This window comes from Ochotona curzoniae, unplaced genomic scaffold (genome assembly GCF_017591425.1).
Source record: "Ochotona curzoniae isolate NIBS_2020 unplaced genomic scaffold, NIBS_Ocur_1.0 contig_908, whole genome shotgun sequence".
NCBI lineage: Eukaryota > Metazoa > Chordata > Mammalia > Lagomorpha > Ochotonidae > Ochotona > Ochotona curzoniae.
The window spans coordinates 33,300,959-33,323,959 of NW_024466607.1; positions in this window are offsets into that span (position 1 = coordinate 33,300,959).

Genomic DNA, 23,001 nt, shown 5'->3' on the forward strand with positions numbered 1-23,001 from the left:
CACAGCGCCCTCCCTGGACAGTTCTGGGATAGGCCAAAAATCCTCTGTCCTGTAGCCTCATAGGCAGAGGCAAAGCCAGAGCCTCTCAGCCCAGGGGCTGCTTGGAAGCTGCGAGAATCTTCTAACAATCGCTGCGGTGGCTGAAGGCAGGAAGGTTTGGAATAATGTGTTGGGCAGTGTTAGATAACAAATAGGAAGGTATCAAAATGTTGAAGGAAAATGGAATGAAACACATTTATTTTTGGCTCCAGAAAATCTTGAAATCTATGTGTGTGAGGGAGTCTTGAAAAACTTCAAAAAGTTCACGAGGAATGTGGCTTAGGAAAAAACTCTACATGGATTTCAGAAACATTTCTGCATCAAAGTAAACGCACTTTTCCACTTTCCCATGAGCTTGTTGGAGTCCCCTGGGGTGTTGGTACCCGTGTTCTTCTGCATCCCCGAGGTGGTAATGGTCGATGCACCTGTGAGGGCAGCGGTGGGCGAGAAATGGCTCAGATCAGAAACACGGCAACTCCAACCACACAGTGCCAGGTACGTGATGGTGAACACCCAGCAGCTTGTGACAATCTAGAGAGCACGAAGCTGCCACGATATGAATTCAGCCACTCTTTGCTGTCCCTTTCCCCGATTGCAGAAGGCACTGCCTGAAGTGTTGCAAGTATCACACATTGGTGGCTTGTAGGCCACAGAAACCCATCCTCCTGCCATTCTCAAAGCTGAAGTCTGAGATGGTGAGAGAGCAGGTGCAGTTGTTTCAGGCCTTCCCTGAGCTCTTGGCAGTCCTGTTCTCCCTTTGTCCCGCACCTGTCCCATCTCCACCTCTGTCATCTGTTGGTGCTGTTGCTGTGGCCTCCACCTCGTCTTCCTACATCTTTTCTCCTCCGGGACCCAGACACACCCTCATGACCCCGTTAGAACTTGATGACTTGGGTGAAGGCCCTATTCCATGGTGAGGTTCCAGCCACAGGCTTGGGTGCTGGGACGCAGGCCCCTTGCAGGAGGCCACGATGTACTCATAACACTTAGAGATGCCAAAATGAGCCACAATCATAGTCAGAGTTTTGGTAGAGGATTTGGAAAAACAATTAACTAGCAACTATTATTATTTCAAAGGCAGAAAGGAAGAGGGAGAGAGCTCTCCCATCATCTGCTGGTTCACTCCCCAAATGCTGCAATATCTGGAGCTGGACCAGGATGAAGCCAGGAGCCAGGAACTCCATCTGGGACTCCCATGTGCATGGCAGAGGCCCAAACACCTGAGTCATCTTTGTAACCCTGGGTGTACATGAGCAAGCAGGGAGCTGGAATGGAGAGCCGGCTCAGAATTCCAACCTATAGGCGATACAGGCGTCTGTTGGTTTAATCCCTGCACCAAACACCCACCTCAGCTTCCTCGTGGAGCTTTGAGGGCACAAGTGCGGATGAGGAGATCCTGCGGATCTAGCAGTACCCCCATGAAAAGGACAAGCACGTTTGGGAATGCTTCCCAGGCCACTCAGCAGTGTTATCCTCGTCCCGCCCCCCAGAGGAGGAGGAGAGTCCCGAAGTAGGAAGAGGGGTGCAGAGGAGGAGGCACACCAGGCAGGAATGGGATGAGCAAAAAAGCAGAAGAGCCTGCTGGGTGGCTGGGAGGGTGGGATGGGGAGCCTTAGGTGCGGGGTGGAGCCTTGAGTGGGGGAGCAGAACCTTGGGCAGGGGTGCAGGCTTGCCACCGAGGTCATTTTCAGGCTGAGGGGGAGGAGGAAGGCTTCAGTGCTAGCAAAAACACTGTGAGGACCTGAGGTCTGGTGAAGATGCGGGTAAGGCCTGGCAGATGGGGAAGAGAAAGGCACCATTGCGGGAGGCAGCATAGCCCTCCAAGCAAGGGTGGCAGGTTCGAGCCCTCAACAACTGCCAGGAACCCGGGAGAGAGCAGGGTCACTTGTGGGAGGGACACCCCAGCTGCGGCCAACGTTAGGGGAGATCCAGGTAGGTGCTTGGGTCCTGGCAGCTAGCGGGGTGAAGGTGGTGACTCTTTGGAATGAAGCTCTAGACTAAAGAGGTAGACTTTGAATTTCTCCAAGCCTAGTCACACCTGGAGGTACAGGCTCACTGAGGCAGGGCATGAAGAATGGTGTGGGGGAGTGCTGGAGTGGGAAGACAGAGGAAGAGAGAAATCAGAATTTGAAGATCAGTGTGCCTGAACCAGTTTAATTGGGTGTCTTCAATCACTAGATAATTGCCTTCCCAAGGTGAAAGCAGACGCTGCTTTCCAAAAAATGTTTCCAGATCTCCCACATGTGCAGGGACTAAGCAAGGGACACTGTGCTACCACACGGCTGCTGACGGTCCCTCGCTGGGACAGGACTTGCAGGGAGACGAGTCTGCAGCACACAGGGGCCAGGGTGTGCTCCAAGCGCAGGCTCTGGGACTCCTTGCTTGAACCTGCATTTCAAATCTAACACCTGCAGACCCTGACCAGCCTCTTGACTGTGCTTGGGAGGACGCTGCTTAGGTTCTTTGTCAGCAATCGCCACGTTTAGCCAGGCATTGACTGTGGCCCGTGGAGGTGCCACGGAGGAGGTGGTGGGGTAATGTGTGTGCACCTCCCCAGGGGAGGGGAAAGTCTTTCAAGTCACCTCCACAGTGCTGAAGAGCAGGGACTTTGGAGACAAACTACCTGTGTTCAAATTCTGACTATGTCACCTACCAGCACAGAGCCCTTGTTCCTTCATTTCCCCATCTGTGAAATGGATGCATGAATCATGCCCCACTATGGACAGGCTGATATGCAGATTACATGTACTGACCATGCAGTATGCTTAGAATAACCCCTGACTTGTAGTGGGTGCTCAAGAAATGTTTATTGCAGGCTGGTGTTGTGGCATAGTGAGTTAAGCCACTGCCTGCAAAGCCCTCATCCTAAAGGTGCTCTGGTTCAGGTCTCAGCTGCTCCACTTCCCAACCACCTTCTTGCTGTTGGCCTGAGAAAGTAGTAGAAGATGGCTAAGGGCTTGGGTCCTTACACCCACATGGGTGACCCAAATGGAGTTCTAAGCTCCTGACTTCCACTTGGCCCAGTCCTGGCCATTGCTGCCGTTGGGGAGTTAACTCACCCAGTAAGCCTCTTTAGCACTCAAGACGCTAGAGATTACACTGACACATCCCCAGGGCTGGGAACTTGCAGGGTAGGGTGCTCACTGGACAGTGGTGAACAAGCGGATAGCTGGAAGGATTGTGCAACCCACTCTCACTTGAAATGCTTGGAACCAGATGCGTTTCAGACCTTGAGGTATTATTATTATTTTAAACTAATTGCATATGCATAATACGGTGTCTTGAGGATGGGACCCAAGCCTGAAGACAAAGATTATTAAAGGTCTCACAGACACCTTGCACACACAACCTGAGTGTGATTCCATGCAGCATCTTGAGTGCACCTGCATTTGGATGGCAGCTCTTGCCATCAAGAGCAGGTATGGAAGGTCCTCCTGGTGAGAAGGGCTCCAGAGGTCTCACATTGGGGAGCTTTTCAAATTTCGGATTAGTGATGCTCTAATAACAACCTGTCGTAGCCACGTGTCCTTGGGAGACATCCTCCCCTCCCCACATCACCGCCGCCAGGCTATGTCCACCTTGAAAAGAGGTGATGACAGTTGCTGGAATTTCTTCCTGAGCTGGCCGCAAGGACCAGCCTAGTAAGTGAGCCCCAAGCTCCTCCAAGGCAGAGCTCCGCTGGGAGTCCACAGCTCCGTCGGGGCCATGCTTCCTACAGCATCAGAGGGAAGAAAAAAAAAAAATAAAAGTTCCCCGGGAATAACACGTGCCTGTCTCCATGCCGGAGAGCAGGAAAACCCATGTGGCTTTCGTCCCTGCTGCCTGGCTTCGTCCTCATAGTGTCCTGTGGCCTCATGCCTCCTGCTGTGGGCAGCAGCACCCTCCGTGGAGAGCACTCCCTTGGCCTTGCTGGAGGAAAGGAAATCTTTTTGCTGCCTGAATGCACCCTGAGACAGGAGACAAGCCACCTGAGCCCTAGCTATGGCCCACGCAGCAGCTTCTGGCTGACTATTGAGCTGACACAATGCGCGCGTCTCAGATTTTGCCCCTGGAGTGACAGATCATTCACATGTGGCTGCCGAGTGTGTCTGTGCCAGGACGGCAGGGAAGTGTGTCCCCGATGCCCCGCTGGGCCAGGCAGGCCAGGCAGGGGAGACCAGCATTCACAGGCTCGCCTTCTGTTCCAGCACATAGCCTTGTTCTAGTTTCTGACACTTCTCATTTCCCTTCTTCGCTGTGCATCTGTTCCCCACCCTGCAAGTGGCACTTGTGCAGGGCACAGGGAGGACTTGGCTGTGCTCCTGATCTGTTTAAAAGGAGCAGAAAAGCCATACCTGGGTACAGGGCCTTGTGTGCTGGCTGCATGCATTTCTGCTTTGGTCTGTGGGGACTGGGTAGGGTAGTCTCATCATATCTCATCAGTCTAGCCAGGAATAAAGACAATGACAGGTTACCACCCCTTTTCAGAATGTTCTAGGTCAGTGATGTCCAACAGAGCTTTCTGCAATGGTGGGGGGGTTCCATATCTACATCCTCCATCATGGTGGCCACCATTCATGTGTGGTGGGACTTTCAAACAAATAAATTTTTAAAAATAAAACTTTAAAACAAAAAGGCTGATGCCTGAGTCCCATCGACTGACTCCGTAATAACTGCTTAAGTTGCTTCTGGGGCATATTCACATTCTTTGAAAAGTGTTTATTACTTTCTTCCACCTGAATGGTACTGTAAAAGAGACAGAGAGAGAAGGTTGCCCGGCAGCTGGTTTTCCAACAGGGCCCAGGTGATTCCACAGGCTGCCTCGGCCATCAGCCTGTGTTTTATAAGATCACCATCACGCTGGAGAAGAGACTCCTGGCTTATAGCCATCCCTGCAGGCAGCTCATTGGTTAGTGGCCAAACCTTCAGCGAGTTCAGACTCATTGTGCTGTGCCCTCCTGCCTAGAACTGAGAAACGTCTCTGTGACCCACAGCTGCAGCCATGGCAGGGGCACAGGTCATGGCTGTAGACCAGGACCCATTGTACCTGGATTGAAGCCCAAGTCTGCTGCTCCATTGGTGTGTGAGTTGTACCCACCGGGGCCTGGATTCCCTCTTCTGTAAAGTCGGCACGAGGGTCCACCTTTCTCTCAGACTTGTGCAAAGACTGAGTTAATTGCCAGTCTGTGTCAGCCTGTGTAAGTGTTGGCTACCCTGCCTCTCTCCCCAGGTCTTGATCCTACTCTCTCTGTGCTCAAGTCTTACCAAACTTCTTATTTCCTAAGCCCAACCTGCTCTCATCCACCCATGATGATCTTCCATCAGGTTGAAGATCAGCTCTTTCTTCTTCCATAGTCTGTCATCCCTAGTTCTCATTCCATGCTCATTAGCCCTTGTGTGGGTATCAGTAACAAACATTGTATGAGCATACTCTCTACTGTGGAGATATGGCATAAAACAAAAGAATTTTAGAAAAGGGAAAAGAAATCCTTATAACATTTAGTGCATTCAGGGGCCTATGGACCGTAAAAAGGGAAATACGTATGACAGGGAAAAAAGAGAGCAGGGCAGTGGCCAGAGGGAGCAAAGGAGGCCCTGAGGGGTGAGAGATGACAGTGCGAAGGCTTGGAGCCACCCAGACACTTGAGGGAAAACATCTCCAAGAAGGGAGGGACTGGGTCAAAGGCCAAATTACAGCCTCTTGTTTTGAGTGGTGATTGGCTTCATCCCTAATCCTGTCAGACTCCAGAGCAGGGGTGGCCATTGTGCTTGGTTTGCTCTTAGCATCTGGTTCTTTGGCATGCAGTAGAGGCTCAATATATGTTGAGTGAAGGTACGTATTGAGTACTCTGGAAATCTGGAGTGCGTGTGCAGGCGTGTGTGCACATGTGTGTGTGTGTGTTCGGAGGACAGGGGTGGGGAAGCCGCGTGCATTCACTGAAGAACATCTCAACTGCTGTCAGCCAATCACCTACTGAAGATACTCGTCTGAAGCATCTCTGGAAGCCGAGTGCCGTACTCCTCCTTTTCCTGTTCCCTTTAAGTGAACGCCTGTTTCCCCAGGCAGGTGGAGGGATGCGGTGTGTGGGGCAGATTAGGATCCTGCAGACAGGGAAAAGCGCTGACGTTCTGACTCCCAAAATAGGCACTTGAAGCCAGTTTCCAGGAATTCAATCACCATGAAAGGCAGTGCTTCTGGTGCATGGAACCACTCTCTGTGAAAGGGAAAAATATGATGGCTTCATAGAAACGAGCTTTTCTTCTCTTCCTCCCAAATCAAAGGTAGAGAGCGAGAAGGGGAGGGCCTACGTTTACCAATAAGAAAAGGATTCCAAAGCCAGTAGGATCAGTTGGGAGGGAGAGAAGTGGGGGAGACTGGTGTGTTATGGGGGCAATGGCCAGGGGGCCCGCAGGCTCCACAGACAGAGGCCTTCAGCAGTGAAAGGTGGCCGGGGCTCCGTGCCAAGCTGAGTGCCCACAGCATGCCACGGTGAGGAAGGAGGTAGTTAGAAAGGTGCAGGCAGAGAAGGACTGGCAAGGCAAACTCAAGCTTAGGCACCATGGGAAGCCCTCATAATTTCCCCAGCCTAATGGATGAAGCGATGGAGGACAGGACAGCCTGGAAAAGCTGAAGCAGAGAAGGTACAAGGAACAAACAGCCCCTGGACCTCCTCTTCCCCTGCCCAGCCCCTCCAGCCCCCTGGCTGTCTCCTCCTTTGCAGGGGCGGCAGGGGCTTTGTCCAGTTGTGGGCCATGCCTCCGGGACCTGCCCCTGAGGCCACTTGAAGCTCAGAGCACATTGACAGCAGCAGCCCCCTGTGTACCCACTCACTCTCAGCTCTGACAATCCAGAGCCCTTGGGCTAGGGCAGCTGTGAAATCCCCAAGACAGCTCAGGGGACTTCTTATCCTCTCTCTAGAAGTCCTAGTGGTGTCCCTTACTTGGACCACACACCCTGAAATGGCCTGGCCCTCGCTCCCTGTACCAGTTCTTGCTGCCTCACTGAGTCCCCGCACCAGCTCTGCCACAGACACTGTCTTCTGCCAGCAGACTCTGTGATGAACTTTGGGGGTGCAAGGTGTTTAAGCGGGTGGAAAGGAAAGGGGAGCAAGAGGGAACAGACCTGGGCAGAAAGAGAAGCTAGGGATAGAGATTGGACCAAACTTCAGGCAGCCTGGTGGTGAGCTTGGCACAGTCCTAAACGTGCCTGCTAGGCCTATTGCAGACAGAATCTGTGGGGCCTGGGAGGGCCAGGACATGTCCTGGGGGACCCAGTGCTCTCAGCCTTGCAGACAGTGAAATCTTTCTGGGAGGGGCTCTGCATGGAGGATGCCAACTTTCCCTGGAAATGGGCTGCCCTCATCCCCCTCTTGCAACAAATGCTGGTTGATGGTTCCACAGGGGTCAGCTTCCACGAGGGAGGAATGAAGACAGAGAATATCCCTGGGGTGGGGCTGGAGTCCCAAGGGCTCACAGTGCAGCCAAGAGCTCAGCTCAAGCCAGTGCAGGGTGGCCCTGCACCTGCTGGCTTTCAACAGTGACTAAATCAGTCCTCCCACCTGTGTTCCAGGGCTTGCTGGAGTGGACAACCGCCCCACCCCTGCAGCCCTCAGGGGCCCACAGGAGCCTGCCTAAGGTTGACTTCTGTCTTTCCTCGGTTGGTCACAATCTGTGTGTTCTCACTCCTCACTGCACTTGAGCTAGAGGTGGTGACCTGGGAACTATCCCATGCACATTTTGTACTTGACACAAGGTCAGCAGCCCCTTAGGGCATGGCAGCTATGACTTCCAGCACTGCTCTCTGCTGTCTCCTACAGTGAGCCTTAGCAGAAAGTTCTGAAAGTTCAGAAAGTTGGAGACCTGGCTTGACAAGGTCTCCAACTCCTAGGAAAAACCTGTAAAACAGGACACCCCTCCCATCTGTTGCCCTGGGTGTCCTGGAACTCACTGACTTGACGGAGTGATCCAGCTCAGCCTACAGGGTTCTAAATCACCTGACTCAAGGAGTCATTCACTTCTCCAAGAGATAAGGACCTCTATGACCAGTGTTGTCCTGTGGTGGTTTGTGTAGGGGAATTCCAGGTCCAGGCAGTGTTCGCGAACTTCACATGTTACACAGACCTACTGGAGCCCACCTGGCCATCACAGATCCCCGGAGGAGCATGGTATTATGAGGAGTGACTTTTGTGCCCTTCGGGTCATCCACCAATGAGATGTAACCTCATGGCATCTTACTTGAGAACCCCACCATCTAATCTCCTGCAGCCCGTCCCCTAATATCCGCCCACGTAGTCACCTGTGACAATCTCAGCCATCTATCCCTGGGGCCCACCCACAGCCTCTCCCAACCAATTCCCCTCGCCCCCCACATCTTCTAGACTCACCTGGGTTGTATAAAATGAGCCTCCACGTGTGCCCGTTTTACCTGGCTCTCCCCCATTCCACTCCATCCTCCTCCATCTTGCCCCTTCCCTTGCCCTGGCAACCCCCGACACTGCCACCATGGCGGGAGACATTCTCCTTCTTGTTCTCTCCCCCTCCACGCTCACTCCATCCCTACCCCACAAAAGGATCTCCTAAGAACCTTGCTGCAGCATCTGGCATTTTGGCTCACAGTAAACTTAGCATGAAAAGAGGACTTGGCTACAGAAATTAGCTGCACATAAAACTTAAAGTGCGCTTAAAAACTAACGGGTATGACTGAGCAATCAAAGGAAGGTCACAAACTCCTCTCCACTGACCAACCAGAAACTTGGACACAAAGCTGATCTTGCACCTCTTGGCCCCAGTTTCAACCTGTAAGAACTGTCGACGGGGCCTGGCATGATAGCCTAGTGGCTAAATCCTTTTTTTGCATTGGCCAGGATCCCATATGGGCACTAGTTCATGTCCTGGCTGCTCCACTTCCCATCCAGCTCCCTGCCTGTCATAGGGAAGGCAGTTGAGGACCGCCCAAAGCCTTGGGACCCTGCACCTGTGTGGGAGACCCAGATGAAACTCCTGGGTCCTGGCTTCTGATTGGCTCAGCTCTGGCTGAGTGAACCAATGGATGGGAGATCTTTCTCCCTGTCTCTCCTTCTCTCTGTGAATCTGACTTTTCAATAAAAATAAATAAATCTTAAAAACAAACAAAAGAATTGTCACCCCTTCCTCTTGGGAAAGCCAAGAATTAATTGCCTAGCTCCTCGGCCCACACTTTGCAATAAACATCTACTTTCTTCAACCACTCTGATGTTAAGATTGGCTTTCCCCATGTCAAGCAAGCAGACCCAGCTTGGGGAGTTCTACAGCAGCACCCCTGACTAGTTTGGGGTGCTGTTTGACAATTCAAAGATGTTGAACTCCCAAGCAGTGTTTTAACTGCTAGGCCCAACACCCATCCTTTCACCTATTTCTTCCAAGGACACTTCTAAGCTGCCAGGTTTGGTTCCCATCTTTACCTATTTAGCAGATGAATCAGAGAGGTTGAAATGCTTACTGAAAGTCACACAGCCTAAACCCAGGAAAGCCAGGATTTAGAGACAGCTCAGCTGACTGCAAAATCCAGACAGATGCTCTGTGTAGGAGACCCTGTTTTAGGAAGGTCTCTGCCCACACCAGCCCCTGACACCCTGGAAGCTGGCAGTGGACAGGCTGTGTGTGAGGTTTCCCCCTTAGAGACGCTCAGCTGGGCTTCCTGCTGCCTCCGGCGTTGAGAGCTGCAGCTGGCTCCCAGCCCTCCTCCGCCCTCCTCCGCCTCCTCTAACTCCCGCGTGTCCTTCCTGATAAGCTGCTGCCGAGCGCTGATTTACTGCCTCTCGCTCATCTGCCTAGGGTTTAAAAAACGGAGAAGAATGAAATTGGATGGCGCGCCCCAGGAGCCCGTCTCCAACTTCAGTCTCTCTCCTTACCCGCCACGCAGCATGCTGTGTGCTAACAGCTTCCTAACAGGCAACTTTATCCACCATTTAGCCTGGCTCGCCTAGAGCCCCTCGCTGGGCTCCACGGCTCCTGGGCTGCCCACCGAACCCGTGGTGCCCCCTCCCCTCACTGGAGCAGGACATCTTTGTCCCACGGAGGTGGGCAGAGGACCCAGAGGCGAGGGACGCTTGTGGGGCTGGCATCCATCCAGGCGACTGCTCCACTTGCTCAGCTACCCTAAGCTGGTGATGGGAGTTGGTGGGGGGCTCGGGGCTTGAGTTTTTCCAGTCTTTGCCACAAGCCAGAAGAAATGCAGAATTGAATGTACAATCGTACCCTTAAAAAAAAGTCAACATTTAGTTAAAAACACTTAAAAAAAAAAAAAAAAGCACTGGACAGGCCAAATAAAACACGTCGGCTGGCAGCGTTGTTCCCCACAGACAACCTCTGGCTCATAGAGACCAGGGCCTCCCCGCTGTGCTGTTCCCGGCCCCAGAGATTCCGTCTGGGCCGGCTCAGCAGGCGTAAAAAAATAATGGATGGGTTCTTGCGCTGCCCAATTAGCAGCCCACACATTCCTCCCCCTCCGCCCTGCAGAAAAAGAAACAAACAAGGCAGGTGCGCCCTGCTTTAATCTGGAGCTGATCAGCAACCAGCGGCCAGCAGTGTCAGCCCCTCCTCAGGCGCTCTGGGGACAAGCTTGTGCCGTGCACCCCCTACTCTACATCGCAGAATGTGGTCTCAGCACCAAACCACAGCCTCCAGCATCCCTGATACTTCCCAGTGGGTCCTGCAGCAAGGTAAGTGATTCTTTCCAACCGGGTGTGGAGGCGAAGCCTGGGGCCACGGCCTGGCGCAGGGGTGTGTTGTCATGGCAACCCAGGACTTCCGGATGCTTTTCTGGATGCTTCTCTATGGACCGCCTCTTTAGGATTCAAGGTGTTTTTTTTTCCCCTTCAATCTTTCCTCTAGGTCTTCTCGCCATGATAATGATGTTTTCTCTTCCCATTCTTGGGAAGCAGTGTAGAATGGAAGCTTTGCCACTGAGGCGCCTCCCTATAAGGTCTGCATGAGCTGGGGCAAGACCCATCACCCCGCCAGCCTCAGTGATCTCACAGGGAAGTTGGAATCACTGTGCCCACTTTGGAGAGGAGGATTCAGTGGGTCAACACAGGACTTGTGTCATGGTGGTGTGGTGGGTTAGGCTGCCACTTGGGATGGCAACATCCCATATTGAAGTAGGACTTGTGCATCTTGATGCAGCCTCCTGCCTGTGTGTATTGTCTTGGCAGCAGATAATGGCCCATGTGGGGATCCTGGCTTCAGCTTGACCTTGTCCTGTCTGCTTACAGACACGTGGGAAGTGAACTAGTGGGGAGATGAAAGGTCTGTCTCTTCTCTCCACCATTCAACTAGAGGAGAATAAATGAAGCTTAAATGAGGTTACCCGTGTAGCCCACCTCCCCGGCTGCTATCACATAGGAAATGCGTGCAGGGTGTTAGAGCTAATCTCCACATGTTTTGCAGAATCTGCTGAGAGGTGAATGGTCCTCACTCCCGTTAAGATATAGATGTACTGCCAGAAGGAATACCAAGCTTCCTCCCCCACGGAGTGAATCCCTCCCCTCCATCTCCTTAATTGAAATTCTACGCAATTTACAAAACCCAAATCAAATACCACTTCCTCCCTGACACCAGCCTTTCCTGTGTGCTCCTCTGCCCAGGCTGGATTCGCAGACACTGTAGAGCTCGCATCATGGTGGTCCTGGCCTGCAGCTCTGTATGGACAGGGGCAGCGGCTTCCATCTCATCCTTGGGAGTCACCCTAACCCTGAGTCTTCAACACATAGACGTTTGTTCTCTATTTGCCAGATATATGGTAAGTGAGTACATGAATTGGATTCCCTGAAATAACCATGGGGATTCAGCTAACCTATATCTGAGCTTTCAGAAGGACTTGGACTTGGCCAGGGAACTTTGCAGCAACTACCAGTAATAACAACAGCAACACTAATAATAAAAATAATAACAATAAGGGCCTGGCACTGTGGTTCAGTAGGCTAAGGCTCTGCCTGCAACTCCAGTATCTCATATTAGGTGCTGGTTCAAGTCTTGGCTACTCTACTTCCAATGCAACTCTCTGTTTATGGCCTGGGAAAGCAGCAAAAGAGGATTCAAGAACTTGGGACCCTGAGTCCACATGGGAGATCCAGAGGACACTCCTGGCTTTGGATTGGCTCAGCTCTGACTGTTGAAACCATTTGGAGGAATGAACCAGTAGATAAAGGATCTCTCTCTCTCTCTCTTACTCTCATTGTAAATCCACCTTCCAAATAAATAATTTTAAAAACTAACCAACACTAATAGCACTGATTGAGTGCCTACACTGTTGGCAAACAATATCACAAGCTGGTTGGAGGCATTGTTACAGAACCCCCAATCACTGACACTGGGGTAGTGGAAGAAAGTAGATATTTATTGCAGTGGGTAGAGCAAGGGGCCAGGCAGCTATTGCTTGATTTCTGGGCTCCCAGAAGAGTCAGAAGTGAAGGTTTTTGTAGACAGAAAATTGGGGCCTACAGGTATGTGTGTGTACAAGTTTCTTGATTGGTCAGCAATGCTGTGATCTTTAGGGAATTTTCAACGGTCTGGTGGGCTGTAGCTCTTGGGGTAGGGGCTACCTGAATGTAGTTATAGGATTTCTTTCCAGAAACTACTGGCCACTAAGGTTATTATCTATTGGAGAAGCAAATGACTGCTGGGAATCACTGTCTTAAGTCAGTGAGGACCTGGCAACCCTGTCCCAGATGGCAAGTGGGCAAGATGGCTGAAATAGGTGAGTTTGTTCCCATAGCAGCAGGCCCAGAAATGAGTGCAATGCTGTGGGAAGTGGTCACAGGGAGCCCTGTCGGGGTGAGGAAGTGAAACAACAGCGAAGGAAGTCTGCAGAGTGTGCGAGCGAATGGTCATCTCTGTGGGCAACAGAGAAGGCTCAGTCCCTCTGTGCACGGTGGGGAGGCACAGGAGCCACGGCTCTCACCCACTGAGCCCCGTCTTCTCTGTGGTGGAGGCACTGCTGACCTGGCTGGGAGTGTGTTGTGCAGAGCCTGGAGAGGTTGCAGTGAGAAATTGGGGTTGCATACAGTGCTGCCAAAGACTAGGGTGGGCAGGTGCTGGGCCCAGCATCGTGTCCTCCACCAGAACGGGCTAATCTCCGAAGTCTTTTAGCACTCCTGTTTGCCCACCTCCTCAGAGAGCATGCGCTTGCTGATGCTCTTGTGTCGGAAGCAGACACTTCCTCGGTGGGCATGTTATCCAGGTTTGGCTATTCCTCTCATCTCGATATCCTACTTCTCAACACACACACACTGCAAAACTCTGCAGAAAGAAAGATGTGCATTGCAGAGCAACGAGGCATAAGCTAGAAAGATGAAAGGAGCTGGATTAAAGTCTGAGAAGTAGCAAGATCCAGGTGTTAGAGTCCACTGGGTTAAAAATGAGCTTTATCTGGTGGTGGGGTAGGAGGGAACCTGGTGCGGTGGCATAGCAAGCTAATCCTCTACCTGTAGCACCAACTTCCTATACAGTGTGTGTGTGGGGAGAGGGGGCAGTTCATGTCCTGGCTGCTCCATTTTCAATCTGACTCTCTGCTGAAGGCCTGGGAAAGCAGCAGAGGCTGGCCTGGGTCCTTGGGCCCCTATACGCATGTGGGAAACCCAAAAGCTCCTGGTTTCAGATTGGTTCGGCTAGAGCTCCAGTCATTGTGGCCATTTTGGGATTGAACATGAGGATGGAAGATCTCTCTGTTTCTCCTTCTCTCTCTGTTAATATGGCTTTCAAATAAAAATAAATAAATTTTATTTTAAAAAATCTTGCTGAAGCTCCCCTGGAGGGTGTCCCATGAATTAGTAGCCAGCTGCAGGTCTTAGATTCCACTGGATAAGTAATGAGCTTTGTCTTAGTGTTATTTATGTATAACCTATTTACTGGATAAACAAACAAACAAAAACAACTGGCCTATCAACCTGTCCAGCGAATAGAAACGAGGTCCCCATTGGTGAAACTAAAAGATTGCAAGACAAGGGAATTGGTTTGAGACTTTTGAAGTCATGTGACCCAGGCAAGCGAGCAGGGTGAGTACAGTAGCCCATAGTGGTTCAGGAAGCCCCAGGCCTGTTCCACTCCCCGCCCCTGCCCCTTCCCAAGCCTGCCCAGGCAGTCCCTCTGTTAGACAGCATGCCCCAGACGTGGAGAACACGGGCCTGAACCCAAATCCTAGTTGGGTCAGCTGTATGGACTGTGGGCAAGTTCTTCAATCACTCTGGGCTTCATTTCCCTCACTCATAAAATGGGTGGGAGCAGTAGGAGGTATCCTATAGGGTTGTGATGGGCAGTACATGAAATACATATAAGTTTTGGCTGGCTCAGTGCCCAGGGACAAACTTAACAAAGGCAGTGTGGCCCCAGAGACACTTCCTGGGTTCTTACATGGCCCTAAAAGGGCTGACAGGGAAGGCATTTGAAGCACTGAGGGTTAGCCACTCAGCACAAATTCTCCTAAAGCAAGGAGCTCCCAACCACACTTAGTGAGATTTAGCAATTATTAACCTGCTAGCAAACACAGCTCACATGACCTATTTAGTTACAACCACACCTTGGTATGAAAAGGTGCATTTGTGGGAACATGAAGGGATTCTGCTGGGTGATTTTCTTAGGGTAAAGTCCACAGGCTTCCCGGGTGCCTTTATCCTATCCCTGCATGTATGTAGTTATGCCTTTCAAAGATGTAAGCCAATCACGCTTGTGAAAAATCTCTCATTTCACCAAGGAAGACTCATCCCCAATATTCATCAATCACTCAACAGGCCAATATTTAACACACACACACACACACACACACACACACACACACACACACACTCTGCTTCTGACAGTATGGAGGCTAATTAGCAAAGCTAGGGGTTACTCCAAGTGTGGGAGGACGAGAGAGCTTGTAGCAGGCTGCAAGAATGGACCCCAAGCCCTGCTTTCTGATACAGTATTTATAACCAATCTATAGCCAGCTTAGTATTGTTGGTTATAGATTCTATAAACTCATAAAATCACTCCAGCTCAGCTGAAGAAATTCAAAGACACTCAGAGAATTGAACTCCATCTGACAGCACTGGACACCTGAGCTGAGCCGATTTGCCCTGAACACTTGGGATGGGACCAAGTTAACTGCCATCTCCCATTGGCCAGTCCCCTCCCCCTTTTTCTTCAGGAAGCAGAGCACAGATTTAATGCACAGCTGTCATTGTGTCAACTCCTACCCACTCCAAGTAGCACTTTACCAAGATGAAGGGGCTTTGTGTTGCTAAGTGGTAGGAGAAATGCTGGGAAGGACCCCTCTAGGGAGGGAAGCATTGCAGACAGCCCAGGCAGACCCTAGCTGCATCCAATGACTGATTGAGAGGAGCTATAGCATTCTGATCTCTCATCTTCAACTCACCTAACTGAACAGTTTCAGATCCCAGCAAGCATCCCCCCCCCCACCCCGAGCTGGCTCAGGAGTTTCTTAGGAGACCACAGCATATGGCATTGTCTTTCCCCTCCCCTTCTCCAGATGTCAGCCCCCCAGAGAACTCCATCCTGTTGCTGGCTCCTCACCCTCCTAGGAGGCTTCCCCAGAGCCCAACCTGCAGCAGGAATGAGGGGGAAAGCTGAGCTGCTAGAAGAGGAAACACTTGCCCTCCATCCTCTTAGGGTCCCTGGCTTGGTTTGAAAAGTAAATAGACAAAGACAGATTAACAATGGGGAAAGCGCACATGTGTATTTAATCTGGATTTAACATGGCCCAGGAGCCTGCATGAGGGAACAGGGAGCTGAACGAATGTCAAACATGAATGCTTTCATTGGTGAGGAGTAGAAAGTTGTGGCAAAGTGTGGTTGAACAAAAGGGTATCAGTGTGATGGCTCATCATCTGGGGCAACCAAGTAAGGCTTGCTCATTCAGATTCTTCTTGGAGGTCTTTGTGATTTTGGAGATAAAAATGCTCCTTTTATTTGGGTCTAGAGAGAGCAGCTCTAATGAACAGCTCCTGCACTTGCTGTTCCTCAAATGCCTTTGACTCAAAGTACCCACTATGCCAAGGTATTGTGTTTGGAATTAGAATGTTCTGACCTCTGTAACATGATATGCGAGGATCAGAATTCAGATCCTGGGCTCGTGGAGGGTCTAGGCTTTCAAGGGTCTTTGTGGCAGTGGCTAGGACCACCTGTGAAACCAGGCCCCCATGAACTGGGGACTCTACTTTCCCAAACATAGCTTGCAGGTGCCAGAGACAAATCCCCATTTCTGAAAAGTCCCTGGCCCTGTGAGTGTGCAGGTCTACAGGCGACGGTTGGCAAGCCATGAAGGAGGCCACGGCTGTGAGAATGGATGTTACACTTCAGTCACCTGCGAAGCTGAACAAAGGAGCTGCCCGGGCTCCACACTCACCCACCCACAGGAATGGGATCACTGAGAGAGTAGTTATTGGTGCAAGAGTACCCAAGAGGCTTTGGGGAAAAATGGATTACATGATCATGATAAAGTTTTTTTAAAAAAGCCATGCAATATTTTTCATCACATGCATTCTCATGAACTTTTTAAAGACCTTTCCTGTGCATGGATTTCAAAAATATGTTGAGCCAAAATAGCTTATCTTAGTACTTAGGCTATCTGCTGCTGCGGGTGCATTATCAGGGAGCTGGATCAGAAACAGCTTGCAGGATTCAAATTAGTATTCCAACATGGGATCTGGCATCACAGGTGGTAACTTAACTTGTACCCCAATGCCAACTTCCCTCATGCGGTTTTAAAGGCTGCCTGGTGACTCAGATGTCCAGGTAGGGCTGCCAGACCTTGAATGAAAGCAGATAAATTGCCCTTCTCTCAGGAAAAAACACTCCCGTTGGCATCACTTTCCTGTACATACACCTAGACCCATCCTAAAGCCAGCACCTGGCAATGGGGGATGAGAGGTGGGTATCTCCAGAGAAGGACCCAGAAGCCTGGTCTTTGCATGTTCATTAAGCCCCTTGGCTGACACCTGGCCTGTGACGATTTTGTATTTTGCATGTGTAGAATGTTGTGAGGCAGCAGATTCTGGCCCAGTATGTATGAAGTGGATCCCAGCATTTGGATGTTTCACCTGCTCCCTGGGAGTGCTATGGGTCCAAGGACCACACTCTGAGTAGCTCCAACCTAGGTTAAGGAGCCAGAAGATGATGGGATGGCTCTTGTTTGGGTGAATTAATTCCCAGTTGCCCTATTCAAAGCCAGATCAGAAGGCGCTGTGCCCCACTGCTGCCTATGCATCTGTGTTGCACATCATTCTCAGAGTCTGGGAAGCTCATTCTATGGATGTGCACCTGTAGGTCTGCAAAGTCAGTGTGCATTTCTGAAAGTTCTTTTGCCTATTCCATGGGAGCATGGCAGAGAGCTGTGATTTCCATTCCTGGCTGACTGAGAGCATAGATAAGGCTGGACTTCTTCTCTGAGCCGGAGGATCCACCCATTGGTGACATGGGTGTGATGTCCACCAGTTAATTTCACAGTTGTCTGGGCCCCTCTTACCAGGAAGGTGAGAGAGAAAGAGAGAGAGAAAAACAGTAGAAGACAAAGAGAGATGCTGCAACTGCTTGCTTACTCCCCAAATGGTCAGAGATAGGCCAGGCCACAGCCAGGAACCAAAAGTTTCATCATGATCTCCAATATGGGCGGAAGGGACCCAAGTACTTGGACCATCTTCTGCTGTTTTGCCTGGCACTGTGGCAAGAAAATGGATTGGAAATGGAGCAGCCAAGATTCGAACTGGTGTCCATATGAGAAGCTGGCATCTCCAACAGCAGCTTACTCCACTAAACCACAATGCCAACCCAGGAAGGCCTTTTTGATGATGTCATTTCTCACTTGCTAGTGATCTTGTCACTTGTGCACAGAGGCAGATTCTTACTTACTCTTTCTCTACTTCCTAAACTCTTCCCCCACACACGGCACCAAAGTGGTGTGTTTGGTGTCCTGGTTTTGGTCACCCAGGTGTCCACAGGAACTGGCAAGTCAGTGGGGTGAGCCGAAAGCAAAAGCAGAGAAAAGGCAGGGAGGAGGCCTGGTGAGTGCACAAGGGGTGCAGAGACTGAGACTGTGTCACACGGCCAACGAGGACAGCGTTCCTGGGAGAGGTTGGAGAAGGAAAGGGTCGTCTGAGAGGAAGAGGAGCCTGTAACAGCCTAGACAACTCTGGGTGGATGGAATGGGAGAACAGAACAGATCCTTGTAGGGTCTTTGAGAATTACAACATTCCTAAGCTAGGCAGTTCCCAGGGGGACACTGAGGCACCGACGTATCCATTTAGCATCCTACCTTGAGCGGACCAAGGAAGCCAGAGACCCGGCCTGGGCTGGAGGTGACTTTCAGTAATGAGAGTGACAAATACCTCGCCCACCTGTCAGCAGGGTAGTCGCGAGCACAGCTCCCTTGCCGGTGCACTGTCATAAATCCATCTTTAATTTCCAGCGCGGGGTCTGTGGCGCAGCTAATCACAACCGCTAATTGCTGTGACAAGCTTCTACCTCTCTCTGTGTAGGTTTTCCCCACCAGCCTGCTCAGTCTGCTTCGTGTCTGTTTATTTTATGGCCAGAAATACTTTTAATAGCATAGTAAATTGGAAATGGACTTGACTACCATCTGACTTTACCGGAGTTTTATAGCCATTCAATTAATGGTATCAGTAATCTTCCTTCATCATTAGGCGGTTAGGCGTTTTGTCAGGCACTGCTGTTTGTGAAATTAGCACTCAGCATCCACCTAATCGTATTTTGGGGGGTTCAAAATGGGAAACATGCCAGCTTGGGGGCTGCCAGGATGAAGTGCCATGATTAGCTGGCTGTAAGTACCGCCTGCAAATATATGGTTTATTATGGTGGTAACGGGCATTGGTGGGGTACATAAATCCGAGCATTCCTGCTGACAGAGGACGAACCGTTTGCTTTGGTTACTAGGAAATAGAGTCAGTCGCTGGGTTTCCCATGCCTTCCTGCTCCCCCTACCCACGCCCACCACCCCCACCAGCTCTAGGCTTTGCTCTGTGACAGGAGAGCAACCTGGAGCTGCCCAGAGCCAAGATGGAAAGGATTGAACATGATTCCCCTGGAACGTGCCCAAGGGAGCCCACTCCACACAGATGACTCCAGTCAGCCGGGCTGGAGGGAGAAGGCAAGCGGAGGAGGCTGCTAGCTGCGATCTGAAGGCTGCCTTTGAATGTCTGAAAACAATCACCATCTCTCATATGCCCAAGATTTCCTGCCAACTGTCAGGCTTTGAAAGGAGACAGATTGTTGAAGTGCATGAGAAGTTGGCAACTGGCAACATGTAACCCAAGTGGTCCTATTTCCATATACTTAGAGCAATTAAATACCCCAAATATATGCCGGTATTTAACAAGAACTAAATTTCCTTGGGGGAAAAAAAAGTAGATAAGTGTTCCTTGTTAGAAATAACTCAACACTCAAATATTTTTCCATCGTTGAGAAGCAAAAGGTCTGTGATTTCCTAATGCAGACATGTTTAAAGGAAACTTCAGGAAATGATCCAGTTCCATTTCTGACACCCTCCTGGATGCCCAGGGAGTGGGTTCCAAGCACCGCCTCCCCTCCCATAAGACCTGTCTGTCAGCCCAAAAGCTTGACTTTTGATGCCATGGAAGGTTCTTAAGATGTCAAGGGGGGCTCAGTAGAGAATTGGAAGGGGAAAAAATGAGTCTGTGACAACGGGGAGAAGTGTTTCCAAGGGTTCGGCGGAAGTTCCATGGAAAACGCATACGACAGAAACGCTGCATGGGTTTTTAAAATAAGCTTTCGCACCAGAAAAAAAGTTCATTGAACTTTTTTCAATCCCCTCATGGGACCAATTTGGCTGAAGCAGACATGGTCTAATACCCTCTCATCAGGAAGTGAGTGTTAAGCAGGGAAAGGGAAACCTGAGTTAAGTCCCTGCCACTGTCCCTTGCTAGCTGTGTGACCTTGGGTAATTTGCTTAACCTCTCTGGACTTGTCTCTTCTTTCATAAGACTGGGACACACTCACGTAGGCATGTGAGGAAATGGCAAAATACAAAACATGTGCCATGGTGAGGGATTATTGTGAATGGACAGCAACAGCGGGCTTTTGTCTTCTTTTTTCTTTTTCCTCACCTGCCCTGATGAAACTGCGATTGCCAAGTTCTGTAGTAAGACATATAGACAACGACATGATCAAAGCAAACAGGAAAGCAGACAACAATTCCATGGCCTAAGGGACTTCGAGGAAAGTGACTTCAATTGGGAAGAGCTGGTGGGTTTTCACCCCGTCCTAGCAACATGAGGATGCTGATGGTGATCACTAGCCAACTGGTCCCTGGAGGTTAAGGGAAATCTCTCTTGGGCCATGGGGGTAGGGTAGGTGAGAGAGTTGACAAAACAGTCTGCTCCCTGGGGACAAACTGAAATCAGCATGGTAAGGTGCATGGGGTAGGAGAGGCTGGGAGGAGGCCTGCAGAGTGGGTAGGGGTCTGAGTTTCAAGGGATTTATAGGTCACTTTCAGGAGCTTGGCCTTCATTTCAAGGACAATGGGAAGCACCCAAGAGAATGAGGTATTGGGTGGGAGGGTGGCCTTGTGGCCTGAGGGTTTAGCTGCCCTTGGTGACACCTGTATTTGGTATCACAGAGGAATGCTGAGTCTTGGCTGCTCAGCTTCCAATCTAACTCTCTACTAATGCACCTGGGAAGGCAATAGAAGCCAGTCCCAGTGCTTGGGCCCTTGTTGCCCACGTGAGAAACCCAGATGAAGTTTCTGGCTCCTGGCTTCATCCTGACCCATCCCCAGCCATTGCAATGATCTGAGGAATGAACCAGCAAATGGAAGATGTCTCTCTCTCTCAGCCTCTCTTCATCACTCTGCCTTCCAAAGATATTTCAAAAGGTTAAAACCCAACAGAATAGCATGAGGTGTGTGAGGCACATGACCAGAAGTGTGGGACCCAGGACCAAGAGCAAGGACTGAGCTGGGCAAAGCAAGAAGGAAAGATGGCAGCGCCATCCTGGACACGGTGCCTGCTGTGGTATGCATGCAGAAGCAGCTAAGCACCCGTGAGGACAGCCGACTTAGGACAAGGAGTGAACAGGCCGTGAAACTCGGAAGGGTGTTCCGGCGTGTCAGGCTGAGCTGAGGAATGAGGCTGCAGGCGTGTAATTTATGTACCTGTTTGAACCCTCGGCTCACAAATAAATCTAGTTCCTGGCCCACAGCCTAAATGCATGTGTCAGGCTGGAAGGCTGCCATGCAGGACAACCAGAGTGGAGATTGAGACCAGATGACGTGCCGTGAGGTTGCTCTCCAGAGACACCCCAGTGCCTGCGCCACCCTGCCTCCTCATCTCCCATCCCCAGCCTCGCCACCCAGCCTTCGGAAGCTGACAGAGGCAAGACTCCCAGGGACAATGCTGAGTTTTCCCTCATGAGCCACTTGGTCTTTTTCCAAGGTCACCTACACAGGCCACGTGACCTTGAGTGAATGGAATTCTCTGCAGCCTCAGCCAGGGCTTACCTTCTAGGGCTGTTGGAAACGTTAACTGCCTTGTGATGTGTAAGTGACTCAGGTTTGCTTTGAGGCCTTGAGGCTTCAGCGGCAGCCAGGCCGCTGCTGTTGCTGCTGTCGCAGTGATGTGGTCCCCGGGTGCCGCTTGGTCAACGACCAGTCAGTGCTCATCTCCTATGTGCTTGATGCCAGGAATGCAATGATTTATTCCATATAACTGAAGCTTTCCATGGGCTCCCTAATGTCTGCATCTTCCACTGGAGCCTTAACTAACCCAAAAATGGAGAAGAAATTTGAGAGTTATTTGCACTTTGACAAAGCCGATGGATATATGGCATCAGGAGACTTTCAGCGAGGCAATCGATGGTTGCTTTTTATGCTGTGAAGTCCAGAAATATCACCCCATCTTCCCAACCATCCAAGGAGATAGGAACCTTTTCTTTTAAGATTTCATCTAGTTACTTGAAAGGAAGATTCACACAGACATACACACATCTTCGGTCTTTTCAATCACTCCTCAACTCCCCAGATGGCCCCAACAGCCAGCACTGAGCCAGGCTGAAGCCAGAAGCTGGAAATTCCTTCTAGGGCTGCTACATGAGTGGCAGGCAGCCAAGCACTTTGGGGCCATCTTCTGCTGCCTTCCCAGGCACATCAACAGGAAGCTCTACAGGAAGTGGGGCAGCTGGGACTCTGGTGCTCTGACATGGGATGCTAGCATTGCAAGTGGTAGCTTAACTGGTTGCACCACAACCCTGATCCTCCCAAATACATGTTGCCTGGAGTTACACAGCTAACAGTGACACAAGCATTAAGGGCAGGGGATGAACTGAAAACTATTATCCAACTGCAGAGCTGAGTTTCCGAAGCACTGGATGCTATGCTGTCCGTCAGGTTCCTAACTGTGGATTCAAGGCCAGCCGACTTTTGTATCAATTGTAACAAGACTAATTAAAGAAGTTATTTTTGAGAACAGGAATGAAGATAAATGAGAGAGGGTCAGCCAGGGAAAATGTTTGGCACTAGCCATAAGTTTAATTAATTTTGTCTCGAGGCAAGAATTCAATTAAATAATTTCTCAAGGTACAACACTGACCGAGAACTCGTTGGACACGTGCCATTCTGCCTTGCTGGGGCCTGGAGTTCAAGTCTATTGCTCGTGGCCTTTGGCCCTGGAGATCCTACAGCATGAAGTCAATTTCTCATGGGGATACCAAAGCAATGGAAATTCTGCCCGTCGGCTGGGCAGCTCTGCTTCCTGGATCAGTTTTTTAAATCTACGGGTTATATTGATAATAAAGCAAAGTGGCTAAAATCCTGCTCTCTAGGAATTCCAGTTGTTGTCATTGTGAGCAGCTTCACCCACCTGCCAGGAGTTTTGGAAATGCATGCAGATGGTTTGGGATGCCCCAAGGACTAGAAAGCTCCACGGGCATTAGTGGCTAGGGTCAGGGTTGCTGAGCATACTCTATGAGGTACATGACCCT